This window comes from Erpetoichthys calabaricus, chromosome 3, assembly GCF_900747795.2.
Source record: "Erpetoichthys calabaricus chromosome 3, fErpCal1.3, whole genome shotgun sequence".
Classification (NCBI taxonomy): Eukaryota; Metazoa; Chordata; class Cladistia; order Polypteriformes; family Polypteridae; genus Erpetoichthys; species Erpetoichthys calabaricus.
Window position 1 is genome coordinate 214,947,406 of NC_041396.2, and position 19,182 is coordinate 214,966,587.

Genomic DNA, 19,182 nt, shown 5'->3' on the forward strand with positions numbered 1-19,182 from the left:
TGAGCACAATGGGACAGGCTTCTGGATATCGGGTTGCATAATCCACGAGGACTAATATATATTTATGTCCTCGGGCCGAGGGTTCCAGGGGTCCCACTAATGTCGAGCCCCTATCCTTTCAAGAGGGGACATCAATTAAGGGGCAGGTGAACGAGAGGAGCACGGTCCCTCCTAGGAATTTGCCGCAGCTTGACATTCCGGGCACGAAACACAGAAGGCGGGCGAACCTCCTCGTTAATTCCCGGGCCAATTAAAAACGGAGCTTAATATGCTCTAAAAGTTTTTTTCGGTGCCCAAGTGGCCTCCTAGGAGATGGGCCGTCTTGGGGGTCGCTAACTCACAAACTTGCCGCCGGAAAGTTCGTGGGAATTAGCAGCAACTTCTGCACTCTCCCCCCGCTCGTGTTTCACTAGACCCGGATATAATAAGGTCATTTTCTAACACAAAGTGGGGGTCCTTGTGGGCATGGGCTGATTGGTTGCAGTTGGCCGTTTGGCGAGGACTACACATTCTTCGCAAATTTAAGGGAATCATCATTCCAACTGCTCCCTTCTAAATGAGTGCCGGTTGTTTGTCTGAATTGAAAGCTGCAGATCTGAGAGAGGGTCTTGGGCTGACCTCAAGGGGCGGAGAGGTCGTCCCGCTCTGGTGAGGTGCGGACTGATGACGTATTCGCCTCCGCGACGGGCCGGGAAGCTCTCCGTCCTCTCTCGGGGTTTCCCATATCTCTCTCCACCGGCTGCGTTACACGGTGTGGAGACAACCTGAGACGGTGTATTCCCATCGGGTTACTAGGCCTAATTTTGAAGTAAGGGCGAGATCAGTACTGCACCGGCGTTTTAATGTCAGACCTGTCGCCGCCCGAGAATCAACCGCACACGGTGGATTTGGATGTAACAGCCACAACGAGTTTTCTGTAGTATTGCCTCCGTGGCAGATGAAACACCGGGCGGAGTCCATAGGCGCGGAACATCTCCGTGTACACAGGTTAATTCTGGTCTTTGTTTTTTAACCACTGGTCGCAGGTAGTACATATCGGCAATCAACAACAGAGAATGTTGCTGCCATAATCAAATAAGGCTTCTACCGTTGTGGCCATTTACTATGACCTCACCTTTATGAGCCAAAGCCAGGGGGATTGAAGAGCGCACACAACCCATCCCTCTCTCTCACTTACATTCCGCCTCGCCTCCGAGCGAGGACCGCGCCCCGCGGGATCGGGGGACTCCGATGCAGAACTCCGGTGTATGTCGAGAGGGCAGTGTAAGAGGGGATGTAATCTCTACGGCTTCTACTTAAGGACCGTTCAGCAGGACCCTCTCAAATTGCGAGGCTGCCCTAGATGTTTCTTTATGAGCTCAATGAGCTCGTTTATATTTGCAAATTCTCCCCAGACCGGCTGGGGGGCGAAATGCTCTGGCAGGCTATTTATGACAATAAAACAGGTTACTTTTTTCACTACCTGGAAGGTGGTACATTCAGCGGGCCTTAACCAGCCGGCCACCTCTTCCCATAGAAGGTCTAGCTGTTGTTCTTGGGTAGACCGTTCAGGGTTTAACCTCCAGTTTTTTAATTTTCTTCACCTGCTGGTCTGGGGAATGTCCACCTTCCTCTGGACTTAAGCCCCGGTGGAACGGACAGCTCTCTCCTCCGAGAGAGCATAATAAGTCCCCATCGTATCCCCCATAGAGACCAGCCCACGTCTGTGTGTCCCAACGACACTCTCCCTATTCAATTGAGGTGACCCAGAATAGACAAGAGGGAGCGGAGTCTGCACCCGGTTCTTTCCGAAACCCGAGACGCACTCCCCCACCCGAAAGCTCGGCCCCAGGTACTCTCCGCACCTGACATGATTCAGGTTCCGGTCCCGTTCTCTTCAGGGGATTCCTCCCTCCTGCCGACTACGCCACTGTAGAAGAACGACCAAAAGACAATCGAGAAGGTTTGGGGCAGCCACCCATTTAATCCATTACGGCTGCAAAAGCGATCAAAATTGGCATACATGTTCACTACCACCCGGAGTCCAAAACAGAACTGACTTCCAGGTAGCAAGATGGCAGCTTTAAAGGCCAGTAGCGGAAGTGATGTCATCCCGACCGGCAACCAGAAGTGACATCAGTGGCTTGCCCCAGAGCCGGGGGGGATTTCCCTAGAATGGTCTGCAAAAGATCGAGAGTGAAAATTAGTGCACTCCGCCCCCCCCCCCCCCCCCCCCCCCCCCCCTGTTCTGGCATGGAACTACCTGTATTTAAGCCCTTTAGCTGTCTCCTAAACACCACGTGTGTGACAATATATATGTATATATGTTTATGTATCTATATGGTTACATAACCTCTTGTAACACACTACTTCTCCGTTGCGAAGCGCGGGTATTTTGCTATATGTACATATCTGTATATGTAGATATGTATATAAATGTATATATGTATATGTATACTATATATGTTTACATAACCTCTTTAACACACTACTTCTCCACTGTGAAGCGCGGGTATTTTGCTATATATATATATATTATATATATATATATATATGACAGCAACACTCATAACAATGACAACAACATTTACATATATATATATAGGTAGATATGTATATATATATGTGTCAATCTATGTATGTAGGTATGTCTAGATATATATATATATATATATATATATATGTATATATATATATATAGTAATATGTAGATATGTATATATATGTGTATATATATGTAGATGTGTATATATGTAGATATGTAAATATTTATGTATATATATGTGTCTGTGTATATATATATATGTGTGTGTGTGTATGTATGTATGTGTGTATGTATGTATGTGTATATGTGTGTGTTTATGTATGTGTGTATATATATATGTTGATATGTGTGTATATATATGTATATATATGTGGATGTGTATATGTATATATATATGTAGATATGTGTATATGTAGATATGTATATTATATGTCTATATGTATATGTATATATATGTTTATGTGTGTGTGTGTGTGTATATTATATACTAAATAACGACAGCAACACTCATAACAATGACAACACAATTACATTGACAATCATGTTACGTTATTTTTAAAATGTTTCCTTTTCTTTTTCATAACCTCTTTAACACACTACTTCTCCCGCTGCGAAGTGCGGGTATTTTGCTATATATTATATATATATATATACTATATATTATATATATAAAAGACAGCAACACTTATAACAATGACAACACAATTACATTGACATCATGTTACGTTATTTTTAAAATGTTTCCTTTTTTTTTCATTAACCTCTTTAACACAGTACTTTCTCCGCTGCGAAGCGCGGGTATTTTGCTAGTTGATAATATTCTTGACATAGTAAATTTGTCATTAGATACGGGGGTCTTCCAGACTGTCTTAAGACTGCTGTAGTTAAGCCCCTACTTAAGAAAAATAATCTTGACCCCTCTGCTCTTGAAAATTTTAGACCTATCTCTAACCTGCCTTTCTTAAGTAAAATTCTAGAGAAGGCAGTCATTATGCAGTTAAATGAGCACCTCAATAAACCTGCATATTGTTGATAAATTTTCAGTCAGGTTTTAGAACAAATCACAGCACAGAAACTGCACTCGTTAAAATAGTAAATGACTTGCGGGTAAATGCAGACAGAGGCCATTTATCTGTTCTCATCCTCTTAGATCTGAGTGCCGCATTTGACACCATTGATCATAATATTCTTAGAAAATCGCCTTAGTCAATGGGTGGGCCTCTCTGGTAGTGTCTTAAATTGGTTTGAATCCTACCTGGCAGGGAGAAAATTCTTTATTAGTTGTGGTAATTACAACTCAAGGACACATGATATCCTATATGGTGTTCCACCAAGGCTCTATCCTGGGTCCGCTGCTCTTCTCAATCTACATGCTTCCATTAGGTTAGATTATCTCAGGGCACAACGTGAGCTACCACAGCTATGCTGATGACACACAGCTGTATTTATCCATAGCACCTGATGACCCCGATTCCCTTGATTCACTAACACAAATGTCTGACTTGTATTTCTGAATGGATGAATAGTAACTTTCTCAAGCTAAATAAAGAGAAAACTGAAATCTTAGTGATTGGCAAATAATGGATACAATGAGGCTTTAAGAAATAAACTGGATACATTAGGATTAAAGTCAAGACGGAGGTAAAAAAGCTTAGGGGTAACTGTTGACTGTAATCTAAAGTTTAAATCGCATATTAATCAGATCACTAGGACAGCATTTTCTCACTTAAGAAACAGCAAAAGTTAGACCTCTTATATCATTGAAAGATGCTGAGAAATTAGTTCATGCATTTGTTTTCAGTCAACTAGATTACTGTAACGCAATCCTCTCAGGAATACCCAAAAAAGACATAAATCATTTGCAACTAGTGCAGAATGCAGCTGCTAGAATCCTAACCAGGAAAATAAAATCTGAGCACATTTCTCCAGTTTTGATGTCACTACACTGGTTATGTGTGTCATTCAGGATTGACTTTAAAATTCTGCTTATGGTTTATAAAGCCTTAAATAATCTCGTCCCCATTTTATATATCGGAATGTCTGACATCTTATATTCCAAATCGTAACCTCAGATCCTCCACTGAGTGTCTCCTTAGAATTCCAAGAGCAAAACTTAAAGAAGTGGTGAGGTGGCCTTCTGCTGTTATGCACCTAAAATCTGGAATAGCCTGCCAATAGGAATTCGCCAGGCTAATACGGTGGAGCACTTCAAAAAACTGCTGAAAACACATTATTTTAACATGGCCTTCTCATTCACTGTAATTTAATCCTGATACTCTGTATATCCAATTCATTATAATTAACTATTCATGGTGGCTCTAAAATCTGTACTAACCCCTACTCTCTCTTCTGTTTCCTTTTCCGGTGTCCTTTTGGTGGTGGTACTCAAAGCACCGTGATGTTCCAACAGTGATGGATTAAAAGCCAGAAGTCTGCATGACCATCATCATCAAGTCCTTCTGTGAGAACCCTAAATACAAAGAGGACTATTTCATTTATGTTAGGTAGAACATGCAAACTCCACGCAGGGAGGACCCAGGAAGCGAACCCAGGTCTCCTAACTGCGAGGCAGCAGCGCTACCACTGCGTCACCGTGCCGCCCCTATGTTAACTAATGTTGTCTTATTTTAAATTTCTTATTTTGTCTTTTCTTTTTCTTTTCTTCATTATGTAAAGCACTTTGAGCTACTTTTTTGTATGAAAATGTGCTATATAAATAAATGTTGTTGTTGTTGTTGTCAACATTTGAAAAACATCCATTGGAATTTAACTCATTGTCACCCTCCTATAGAAACGGCAGACACGAAAAAAACAATAACAGTTCATATTAGAAAAAAAAACTTTTGCAGCTCTTGATTGCGGCAAAAAGAAAAAAAAGACATTGCCAGTGAATTTGTAATTTCGCCATCAACGCTGTCAACTTTCTTGAAAGACCGAGCAAAAAAAGAAGAAAAATCTCGGGTTGCAAACGTATGCGAACTACTGCATTTGAAGACACCGAAAAAGCCGTTTTTATGTGGTTCAGTAATGCTCATTCAAGAAACATTCCTATTAATGCGGCACTCATTCAAGAAAATATGAGGTTTCTAAACTCTTTTGGGACCTCCCCCAACTGGACAACATGCCGAAGAGCGTCTGAAGTGCGATCACTGTGTCTGTGGAAGACTGTTTATCCATTGCCGGGGCAACAGCAGGCTCACAGCTCTGCTGCAGCTCAGCACTGAACAAAACAGAAAAGATCTCGATGGGTGATGCAAGGAACATTGTAAATGCAGGGAACAGTATTACATGGTGACTAACCTGGTCACAACCCTGTCTGAATGCTGTGTCTGTTTATAGGAGAGTGGCAGATCACGCTACAATAAATAACCGTGCTGTTCCTGTTTCAGGCTGAATAAAGCTGGTTTTGCTAAAGTACTGAGACTCAGCCTCATGTTTTGGGGTGTAAAACAGAGACTTATAGCTCAACCACAATATTTTAGGATTCGATTCTGTGGTGCCTCACTGCACCGCTGTGAGCCTGCTGTTGCACTGCCCTGGCAACGAACAAACAATCTTTCACACATACAGCAATCGCGCTTCGGGACGCACTTCAGTGTGACGTTCCCGTTAGGTGCAGGGGATCCCAAAAGAGTTCAGAAACCTCACAATATGAAGAAGAAGAAAAGGATGATTCGGCTTCTGATTGCTAACTGTGCTGGCCACAACATGCTTTCGCATTTAGATAATGTTCACGTTTAATTCCTCCCACCCAATTGCACAGCAGTGCTTCAGCCATTGGGCTTGGGCATCATTCACACCCTGAAAGTATATTATCGCAAGGAAATGCTGAGAAAAATTCTCGTCAGCAAAACTTGTAGACAGGAGAAGATAAAAAATTAATGTGAAAGAAGCTATTGAAATGATTGCAAACGCCTGGATGCAAGTTAAAGAAAGCACTATAGTGCCAAATACAGAATCTCATTACAATGAAATTTTCATTACAACAAAATATTTTTAGGTCCCTGGCAGTTCGTTGGAATGGAATTTTACCTGTATACTAAATAGAAAATCAACCTGGGCATTGTTAAATAGAATGTAAATACTAAAGTGCAAAACAAACCTTCACTCTAATCAGAAACAGGTTTATCTTTTTTCTAATTAAAAGCCTTATACATAAACATGGCAAGAGAACAACCAGATCTAAGTTACATACTGTATATACTGCATAAAAATAAATATATATAGTATATATACAGTATATATCTGCATTTGACACATTAAGTAGAAACAGTTTGATGTTATTAAAGTCAGTGTAAAGTTAGAAAAGCAAATAAAACAGTCCATAGCGGTTTTATTTGATTAAAGATGTAGATGGAGTTCTTGATTCCTAAATGTGATTAGTTGACCAGCTGACCCGGAGGAGAGGAAACAAGAAACTCCTAAGATTTGGGGAATAGGAGAAAAATAAACCACTGGAGGAACATGGTCAGAAGACAGAAGTGAGCAAATCAAATAGTTAAGTCTGATGGTACTTCTGCATTACAGAATTCAGAATGACATAATCCAGCTGGTCGCCCACCCTCCACTGGGAACAGTTGATACAGTCATCAATAAAGGTTTCCAAGGCCTGCTCATTTCCTCCAGTACCCCAGATGACTGCAGAATAAACAGCTTTGAGCAATTGTGGGTGGCACATTCCACAGGGCCATCTTATCAATATCATAGGCACAAGGGCAAAGTAGTGTGCTGGGGCCCCTGTTTTGATAGCAAAACATAAACATACATAGGCATCAGAAAGATTATGGGACGGCCAGTGCCCATTGTGCCCATAGTTTAAGATGGCCCTGCGCACAGAAGACAAAAAAAAAAACAACAAAGAAAGCAATGGATTAATGCTGGATTCTTATTTTTACATCAAAGAGCTAAACTAGGTTATGTTTTAATTCCTGGAAAGCCACATTAAAAAATGGGTTTTTAGGAGACTTTTAAAATGTTCCACAGATTTTGCCAGGTGTATATCTATTGGTAAATTATTCCAAATTTTTGGTGCATAAGAGCAGAAAACTGCCTCACCAGTTCTTTTATGCTTAGATCTTGGAATAACAAGCAAAGCAGTATTTGCAGATCTAAGTTTGAGATTCGATAGATAAGGAAACAGGCATTCAGAAATGCAGGGGTGGGGGGGTGGGACAAGATTGCTTAGAGCCTTCTATACAAGTAGAAATATTTTAAAATCAATTCTAAAAGACACTGGCAACCAATCTAAAGATATTAATATTAGGGATACATGCTCTTCTTTTTTCTTTTTGGTTAAAATTCTTGCTGCTGCATTCTGGACAAGCTAAAGCTGATTTATTCCTTCTTGGGTAGTCCTGATAGGGGAACATTGCAGTAAACTGCTTGGCTAAATGCAAATGCACGTATTAGTTTTCAGCGTCTTTAAATGTTATAAGAGATCACACCCTTGCAAAGTTTCTTAGATGGAAGAAAGGAGTCTTGGTAATATATTAAGATGTGATCCAAAATTAAGGTTAGAGTCAATACACCTAAATTCTTGACCTCTGGTTTGATTCACAGGGCCAGATGATTAATTTTTTTTCTAAGAATATCACTGTGTTTATTGCTTCCAATAAATAACTGTTCTGTTTTTACCTTGTTTAGTTTAAGAAAATTCATATTCATCCATTCTGTTATCTGCAAATTATCACATTCTGTTTTTATCCACATTTTACACAGCAAGCCAACTTTTTGAAAACAGGTTGTAGTTTTGTTATAGTTTTATTCACACTACGGGGGGAACCATGTGATCGGCTGGTGCCCATTATTTCCCAGGTAACTGCTACCCTGTCATGAAAAGAAAGCAACTGAATGGAAAATGAATGAAGGGATGGGTGTTTGCAGAATGCAATAACAAATCTTTTTTCAGAGCACAAAAACATTTTGTTTTCCCCTGAGGAGTGTTTCACAATACTATTATTCCAGGATTTAACTGAAATAAACAGAAAACCACAATTAGATACAAAATTGAGACCAGCAAATAACAAGATAGACTGCATTTGCTGGCACCTCATTTGTTTTATTCTTTGAAGTTGGCTCTCTTCAGCCTTCTGTAACACGTGCTCGTCATGGTTCAGTACGGTGTTGGAATGCATTTTTTTCCCAGTCACATTTCAACTTTTAAGTAGTAGCTGGAATAAATGAGAGTCAGGCCAAGGGAATATAATGAAATCCCTTATGCCAAATAATATAGGAAAAATGTCTGATTTCATAAAAATAATAATTTTAACCAATGTTTACAATGTCTAGAGCAAGGATGTCAAACTTAGATCCTGGAGGGCTGCAGTAGGCTGCAGGTTTTCATTCTAGCCACTTTTTAAAATTTGCAAACAATTTCGGCAACTAATGAAACAGACTTATTTTATGTTAATTTTAACAGACTTGCTTTTCAAGATTCAGAACATTCAATTGTTTCATTTTTACATAGCTATATAATAATACATTCCAGTAATGAGATCTAGAGCAAGCCAACAGGTTACCAGCTGTCTCGGGGGTCTCAAACCCAGTTCCTGAAAGGCCTTCATTTTCACTTCAACCGATTTCCTAATTCGAAGCCAATTCTTTCTGATAATGAAACACATTATTGAATTTTATTGCTTTTTAGTCATCTTGTTCTTCCCATCAGACAGCTCCACAATTATTCATTTTCCTTTCCTTCCACTTTTAAAAATAATCCATGGCAACCATCACGACTGTCTTCTTGGTTGAAGTAGATGGCCATGGTCCCATCAAATACACTCCCCATAGTATCTCCAGGTTCAGACACCACAGTTAATTGTAATTGTCCAGGTGGTTTTCCAGGTGGGACTTTCATCTTTTGGCATGTCTGGCACCTCTTCCCATGATGCCACATATCCTTTAGCACAGAGGTCTATCATGCCTCTTTCTGTACCTTCAACAGGGTCTTCACCCTACCAAGGTGTCCACTGAAAAGGCTATCATGATAATATTTGGGAAACTCAGGAACATACCTCTCAGGACTACTAGCTGGAGTTTAGATCCCTCAAATTTTGGTCAGCTAAGTGAGGAATAAACTTGTAATACTACCCCACCAATCTAAAGGAGCGCTGAAAGCTCTTGAGGTCTAAAGGTGTTGGGTAGTTCTGTTCGATACTGGTCTCTTCCGGGTCCATTTCTAGTCCATTCACTGACACTATGTACCCCAAGAAATGGGTCTGGGTTTGAGTGAGGTGACATTTCTTCACATTCAGGGTGGGCCAAGCCTATTGGATCCTATGGAAGATGATGTTCATGCCCTGTGGGTGTTGTTTCAGAAATTATTTTTACATAATTACATAATTTCAAAATTATGTTGTTGAAGTACATATAACAGAGTCTTCCTATCAACCCAGTCAGAACTTGCTCCATTAGGAACAACTTGTCAGTTGGAACCGGAACAAGCTATTAGGAGTTGCAACTGCAGTCTTGTGCTTGCTGTCTTCTCCCATGCATACCTGCCAATATCCACTGTTAATTACAATGTGCGCTGATGATGGTAACACCTTGCAGGGATTCCAGTATTTCATGCACATTGGGCATGAGGCAAGCATCCAGGTAGGTTCCATCATTCGGACCTCTGAAGTCCACACACAAATAGAAGGATTCATTAAGATCTTTTACTAAGACGACCGGGGCAGCCTAAAGGGACATTGAAGGCTCTATAATCCCTATAATCCCATGCACTTATTGATATTTTTATAATCAGTTTCTTCTGAGGAGAAATACTGTACTTGAGGTACCTGACAGGCACTTCATCAATGGTATGGATGTTGTGTGTAATATTACTGAGGTCTGTCCTAGGTTTTCATGTCCTCTGGCCACTGACACAGTAATGGTCTTCCCCCCTCAGCTTGCTCCAGAATGCTTGCTGTGTAAACATCCATGGGATCTTTATCTCCACTGTATAGAATCCTAAGTAAGCCCCTCAAAGCTCCTCAATGAGCCTTTGACAAAAAGGAATGCTCCCACCCCCAGGCATCACATACCTCCATGGCTGATATATGACCATGTTGACTGCTGTGGCTAAATCCATCTCCAGGATGATAGGGTTGGTCAGGTAAGCATCTTCCAGGATATAGATCTCCATCTTTTAGCTTGGTGACTGTAGCTGGAGCTCCCAATAGACTTTGCCTCAGACCCTGTGCTTTGTTTCATCAGTCAGAATAAAACTGATGCCCAAGGCTGTCAAAAGCTTCATACAATGCTGGGCCAATCTGTCTCACCAGCTCTTCTGCATCAGGGTGTACTAGCTTACTGTGTCCAGCAAAGCATCCAACATCCAATTCCTCACTTGGATAGGGACCACCAAGAGGGGTATTAAGGAGAAAATGACAGTGAGCTCAGCTTCAGCCTTGCTGCTCTTTATTTTAGGAGTTTTGGGAGCTGGAGCCTTCTTTTTATTTGAACGTACAGTATTTTGCTCTATTAGTGTTTAGAGAAGGCAAGGTCCCACTGCACAAGTGAACCTACCTTCACCAGACTATCAACAGTAGTCACCAGCCCTCTCAGTCCCCTAGCCAAATGGGGATTATACCTGTTCAGTATGTGGTGGACTATCTTGTCTTCTTGTATCTCAGGGAACCATGGACATCAGTTTATTTTCCAGTTTCATTTAGTAATTGTCCACCACAATTACTTTGAGAAATGCCTTTTTAAAGCTGTCTCAATCCCCGATTGTTACAAAGATGCTGTGAAGAACATACAGTTTGTGCTAAAGAAAGGCTATGTGAAGGAAAGGAAGCTTACAAAGCTAAAACAGAAAACAAACTCACCTCAGAATAACATGAAGGATATCTGGAATGGACTGGTTATAATTAATGGACTGAAGCAATCCGGGGATCAGGTGCTAGATGGGGATGTGGACAAAGCTAACGCCCTGAACTAACTTTTAATAGAGTTTCCCTCCCACTGCCTTCTTCCAATGACAAGTCTCCCCACATTATCCCTACTATATCAACAACTCCTGCAACGTTAGCTGGAATGGCCAGTGACATGTCAACCTCCGATCATCATTATGGGCTGTCCATAATTGAAGACCACGTAAGGAGATAATTGAGGAAGATACACCCAGTAAGAGCTGTGGGACCACACAGAGTCAGTCGTTGAGTTCTTAAGGGCCTGTGCTGACTACAAATATAACACCAGGTCGTGTCACTTGCAAAACTCTCAGATGATTCTGCACTTATGGGGTGTATTGATAAAGGGGATTAGACAAATATATGAGTCTGGTGGAAGATTTTGTTTCTTGGTGCAAAGAGAACTGTCTGAATCTTAATATCAACAAAACCAGCAGGATCTTCTTCCTTAGCAGATATTTCTTTAATGTGGGAGGTGACATCCTTCACATCTTCTATAATTCTGTGATGGCCAGTGTGATTTTCTACGCTGTGGTAATAACATCACTTCAAGAGAAGCCCACCAAGTCAACAAGCTAATTAAGAGGGCAAGCTCAGTTATAGGCTGCACTATGGACCACCTGGAGGTCCTGTGTGTAGCTTCCTCAGTAGCAAAGGAGAGAGTTAAAATAAAACTTAGTGCCATTATGAATAATGCTGCACATCCTTTCTCTGGTACCCTAACACTGAGGTCTTTCAGCCAATGAATCATTCACCAGAAGTGTGTCAAGAAACTGTACTGGGGCTCCTTTATACCAACAGCAATATGTCTGCATAATGTCTCACTATGACTGTGACTGCCAAGTCAGAACTTTTCTTTCTTTTGAATTGTATTGCTTTGTAGTCATTCCAGTGTGTGTTCAGACCAAAGTGTGTGTATATATTTATTTATTTACTTACTTACTAATTTATTTCTACATTTATTTACTTAAAGAGCTTCTGCAAAATGACAAATTTCCCTCTTGAGACAAATAAAGTTCTGTCTATCTATTCTAATACTGCAGATCCAAGAATCATGTATAAATAAGATTAATAAACCTTGTGATGGACGACCAGCTATGGACTCCGGTTGCCACCCCCCAGGCCGCTAGGAGGAGCCCCTCCGGACAGCATATTCGTGCCCCCGAGTTCCAGCAGGGCCTCATGGACTTTGTAGTGTTGTGACACAGCCCTGCTGGATACCTTGGGGGCAGCCAGGAGTCGCTGTAGGGGGGCTAGTGGGATCTTGCGTGCCCTATAACCCGGGAGTGCGTCTCAGTCACGTGACTGGAGGAAGCGACGTGCTCCCGGGATGAAGAAGAGGACTGTTTGCCCTGACCCGGAAGGAAATGGACTTGTGGGTTGTGCTTGGAACCACTTCCGGGTCAGGAGCTATAAAAGGACTAAGGAAAGCCCAGTACACTGAGCTGAGCTGGGAGGAAGGGTGGCAAAGTGTCTGGGAGTGTGGAGGATTATTGTTTATTGATTATTGTTATTATTATTATTGAGTATTGTGGAGAGGAGGGTGCTTTGTGCACTTATTTATATTAATAAATATTATATTTGAACTTTTACCTGGTGTCTGATGTCTAGTCTGAGGGTTCAAGGGGTCACGGAGACTTCAAGCTTTCACAACCTTTAACTCTCTGTAAAACCATGGACACTATTAAATCCCTATAAAGCCAAAAAACTTAAAGCTCAAATGGCATTCCAGGAGAATTTATATATAAAGGGTGGGCAAAATGTGGCTTACAGTTGTTTGTATGGAAAAAGACATGTAAATTATGATTGCTACACTCAAGCACATTTTAGTAATAATAATAAGAAGAGAAATAATACAAATAAATAATAAAATAATAATAAATAAATAATAATACAACAATAAACTTTGTTTTGCTTACTAAAAACTGTAAAACTACTTTTGCCAACCCCGTACATAAAAAAAAAAATTGTTAAAATTGGTTAATAAGTTATCCATGTTTATTGAAGCCAGCTCTTACCTAAAATAAACTGCAGGTATCAGTTTCTGTTTTTCCATACAAAACAAAAACCTCTTAGAATAAACATGATACAAACCAATTGTCTTACTAAATACAGATATTAAGATTCTGAAAACAGTTCTCGTAAACAGCTTACTATCAAATTTCACAAATGTACTAAAGATAATTTATATTCAAGGTAAATGCAACAACAGAGCTTCCTGAGGCCATCTTTAAATATAGAAACCTCCTTTGGCAGAGTTGCTTTTGGATACTTATATACTACATTATGTATATTTGGTTTTGGACTCAATATACCTTCATGAATTAAATTATTATACACCAGCTCAGACAGCTTGTTTGTATAAACATTATTAATGCTGAATTCCTCAAGGAGAGCCTTTATTTAGTTTGTCATTGTCATTGAATCTATCTCTCTCTTCTTCCTTTGGACATTTATAGTGTTTATCTATCTATCTATCTATGTATCTATCTATCTAAATAATCAGAGACTAAGGGAATTGTCAGGGTAGAACCTGACCAAAAGCATCTCTGATGCAGTGATTTATATTAGTAATTTGTAATACTGTATACTAATTAGTACTCATGACGTCCATGTTTGCAATGTTTAAGATTAATCTGAGTAAGAGCATATTATTTACTGTGAATAGCACTGCTTAATAACCTCATTATCTAATATCAGTTCACTTAACCAGAGGTGTTGGTGCCTCTCCTGGCAGCACTGAGCAGATGGCAGAACATAATATATGGGGCACCAGTTTGTTGCTGGGTGCATATGAACAGTCACTTAGGGTGGTCGAATGTACAATTGCCTATCAGCCAAACATGCATGTTTTAATAGGTTATAAAAACAGTCAGGTAAAATGGTAAAATGCTTGTCGTGCCGTAAAAAATGAATGAAACTCATTGGGTCAGTGATGGCCAGTTTATTTATGTTGAATTTAGGCATTTTCTAATGACTGATTCCCTGTAGATTTGTAGAGTACGAAAACAGAGTTAATCAAATGAATCTGATCATTTAAACTGTCTGAATTTATTCACTGAAAATGGTGTTGTATAAAACATGTCATGTTATTTTGTAACTCACTTAATCCAGACCAGGGTCGCGGGGATGGTTTTGCTGGAGCCTTTCCCAGCAAGCATAGTGTGCAAGGCACGAACAAACTCTAGGGCACAGGGCACCAGTCCATCATAGGGTGAATACACCCCCACACACCAAACAGCCACAAGGGATAGTTTAGCATCTCCAATTCACCTAACCTGTGTGGCTTTAGACAGTGGGAGGAAACTGGAGCACTCGCAGGAAATCGCGAGAACATGCACACTCCATGCAGGGAGGATGCGGATGTGAACCCTGGTCTCCTTATTACAGAGCAGGACCCTTAACAAAACATACCATTGCAAGGCACTTTACAAAGCTCACCTGAAAAAAATTCAGTGCAGCAAGATAACAGAGCACAGAAGATCATTAAGATCACACAGAAACAAAGCTGACAAAAGTCTATAAAAGATATCCATGGTGTAACAGTTAGGTATGCTCAGGGACTTAGTTAACTGATTGAAAGTCAGAGCATTTTAAATTGTTTTAGTTACAACCTCAAAGAGTCAGTTATCATATTTTTGTTTATTAAATATGCTTGTAAGAATAGCTCAATGATAACAGAAAGCACTTTACAAGAGTTAGTAGACTATGGCCTTTTAACAGAACTTTACATCGTCTAAAAATAAGAGCTGGTCTCAGTATGACAGGCTGGTTTAAGAAATGCGGGTGTGATAAAGTCCAAACGACTGCAGACACGATCAGATGTCTGGCCACGGGAGGTGCCGCTGTTAACTCCACAGTGGTACAACTGTGTTTGTAAATTCCCCTTTCCAATAGCGAGGTAAGGATTAATTTCAAACACAATCTGAACTCTGAAAGTACTTTAATTCCTGTTGCTGTGGTCTGTAAACAAAATTAAATGCATACACTAAGTTACAACGTTACGTACAATTACACATTTTAAATACTCTGAACGTGTAAGTTAAACAAACATTTGAACCTCTTTATATCAAATTATCTATGATAAATTTACTTTTCCGCAAGGATGCACAGCATTAATGGCTCAAGTGATAGGAGAAAAGGACAAACTATTCTCACAACGTGCAGCAAGTAAACAAGGGAACGAAAGACGTGTGAAGCCTGAACTTTCACATGGAAATATTCTGCCATTAGAGGTCGCAATTCAACCTGACAAAGGACTTTCTGACAACATCAATAGGCTTGTGGTTGCTCAATAGCTTTCAAAGACAGCAGATTCCAATTCAAGTGATGTAAAAATATCATCAATTAATGTCCTTTTATTGGCCTTGGAGGGTCTGTGACTAATTGTGGTTCAGTTTTCTTAAACAAAATGTTTTTGAAAGAAGTAGTTGATGGAGAGTTAAAATCTCTGTTGAAGTCTCAAGGAAAAAAATATTTGCTGCTTTTAACCATGATGGAGAGCAAGCCTGAAGCTATACCAATAAATTAGTCATTTTCAGTCACAGTGTCAGACAAATACTGAATCATTACAATGTGCAGATAATGCAACTGTGAGGTTGTTTTCAATAAAACATCAATACTGAGTACACATTTGTTCACTCTGTGTTTACAGGGAAACATTTACATTGACAGATATTGTAATAAAAATGCAGAGAGAGCATAAAGATTTGGGGCACTTGTTTGCAAAAATTGTATAACTGAAAACACAAAATAGCAAAATAATTAACGTTTTCAAAATAACACCTTTCCAGACACGAATCTAGTAGTAGACTGCTGACAGATGGTGGTAGAGCCAATTAAGAGGTCGATTGAGAGGAAGTGGTGGGTGACTGGAAACTGGAAATGATGTCATGATTTGTCTCGCTGTCAATCGTTGGATCTGCCTACCCTTGTTCAGGGGTGAAACTACAGTATATTATTTGACAATATACAGTATAGTATAATCCCTTTCCACTTATACTTATTTCGAGATAAGTGACTTTTTGCTTTTTTTTTTAATTTTAATTTTACAGCCTCAAGTAGTAGGATGTACAAGCAGCTTGGACATATGCACTTATTCCAGCATTTGCCTATATTGTATTGGGGTTCATTTTGGCATCAGCAGTGGCATCTCAATTGACATCTCTTAAGGTAAATCTATAACAGTAAACTGATCTGTAACTAAAGTCTCACAAAATATTTTTCACAATTAAGATAGAAGAGTTTGTAAATTTGCCAAACTTTTGTACAGAGTGCTGTCATCAAAATATCTCAAAGAAAGCTAAACTTCCTTGACAAATTGCAATAAAATCGGTCTACTGGGACCTGAGGTGTTTCAATGTGGACAGACAAACAAACAGACATGGCAACTGCTGTTAGAGCTTTTCACATGTAATGTAGCCGGGAAGCAGACCACAGTACACAGAAAAACAGTGGAAGTACCAAGCGAGTTTCATTTTTACAGTCTTTTGAACCTACAAATGAGAAAACAGACAGTCAGTCAGCCTTTAATTCACAAAGGAATAGCAAAGAGCTGGATCTCTGTCCTTCTTGAACACCGGGTCATCATCTGATGCCACTTTCTGGAAGCATCTGAGTTTTATGGTATCAGGGGTGGAGCCTTCTTATAGTGCTGTGGGCGGGGCTAGGCATAATCCTTGAGCTCTGGGGTGGAACTGCTTACTTCCTCAGAGCCTAGAAGGTGATCCCCAAGTGCACATATGTGGCATGCATTGTATGTGAAATGTGAACACACCTGAACAAAAGACATAGTTGGGCAGTATTGAGCTAACTCCATTCCAAATGTTTCTAAAGATAGTTAATCCATCTGTGACTGTTACATGCTAGACTACATTTATTTGTAATATTTGTATCTATATAATCAGTTTTGCTAAAGAAAACACAACACAACATTCTCATTTCAGCCTAATCTATTTCAAGGCTTCAGGGTCTGGTGTTTACGCCATTACCATAGAGTGCTAGGTAGAAAGAAACCCTGGACAAAACACCACTCCATTGAAGAGCCTACTTATGCACCCACTTGACCAGTTTCAACTTGCTTATTAACTTAATATCATGACCTGGGGATGTAGGAGAAAAATGCACAGAAGGGGAAGAACAGAAAGGGAGCGCCTGGGAGATTTGAATGCAGAACACTGGATCTGTGGAGCAGCAGCCCTAACTCTTGCACCATTATAACACTGTGCTCAGGAGAAAATTTCCAAATTTAACATTAATTTGCTGTGTTTGAAGTAATGTTTTGACATGACTTGACATAATTTATAACTATGGAAATGAAACCACTCCACACAGCAGCACAGCTTAATGTATAACACTGAATGTTGTACTTCAACTTACAAGGCATAACTTGAATTTTATGTGGAGGGAAGAGGAACTCAAAGGAAATCATGGCATCTGCAAAACACACTGTGTCCTGGTGTGTGATATGCAGAGTCCTCAGGCCACTTAAAAGTAGCGTTAGCTTTTTATACCTTATCACGTTCAGAAAAAATAGTTACTTACCTGTTGTTTTAGCATTCTAGCAAGGGTGAACACGATGGCGGGGAAAAGTCGCACCAGTATTTGGAGCCCCCTTGCCAGTTAAAGTACTAATCTGAAGGCCTGCAAGTCAGAGGGCTTCTCCGGACTTGAACCAGTACTACACCAAGGCATGTGTCTGATGCCGCTATATTAACCTCAAGCATGAATTCGAATTGATGTTTCCTAACAACATAGCATCTGATCAGAGTTGGAGGATGATGCCACTTGCTAATGGCGGAGTCTCGGAAGACGTGGCTAGGACAGTAGGCTAGCTGCATAAAACTGAAGTCCAGACCACCAGGGGTTATCTTTTGACCAGATAGAGAGAGAGAATGAAAGAGCGTATCTTTACTGCTGAGTTAGTAGAGCAGAGAGAAACGTTTTTAAGTTTGTAGTTTACTTCTGATTTGTATATATTTTTGAGTAGAAGTAATGTGTGTGCGTGGGTGCTCATTTTTCATTATTGTCGTTGTGCATAATTTGTCACTTTTTGGTTTTGATTGTTTTTCTGTCTGTTCTTCTTGAACTGACTGATGAAGACGGAGAAGGAAGAAAAGGCTTTTTGTTGTATTTTCTCATCAATTTTTGCCTTGGAGTCACTGTAATTATTGTATATAGCACCCACACTTATTTTTCTTGTTTTTGTTAGCGTTCTTCCATTTAACTGTGTATATAATTGCAAGGCATTACTGTAAACAGTTATTGACACATCTGGAATAAAACAGAATTCATTTTTGTTTTTTAAACAGCCATCATTGTCTGTGCCTCAATTCTCCCATCTCCTGGTCGTTCGTTTATGGCTCCAAGTACTCGGAGTCTGAAACTGTACATCGGTGCCAATGCACACGGTGATGATACTTCTGAGAAGAAATCACTCCTTGGATCTGTCTCTACTTATCTTACAACCTGTTTGTTTCCCAACCAGTTGAATTCTGTCCCTTCTCATCTCTCATCTGTGACAGTCACTGTTTCACTCTGCATTTCCATCTCCATGACAGTCTGTCTCCTCCACGCCTGTGTCTGTAGAACACTACTATTGTCTTCAAGAAGACTTTTACTTGCTACCTGGATGGTGGTTTTTTCAGTTGACAAATCAAAGCCTTTTTCTGTAGGTTGTAAGAATAAAGTGCACTGTTTTCAGGTGAAGTAAACATCAGGATTTCCTGCCTTTTCTGGTGTCCCCTTTGATTACTACTGCTTAGG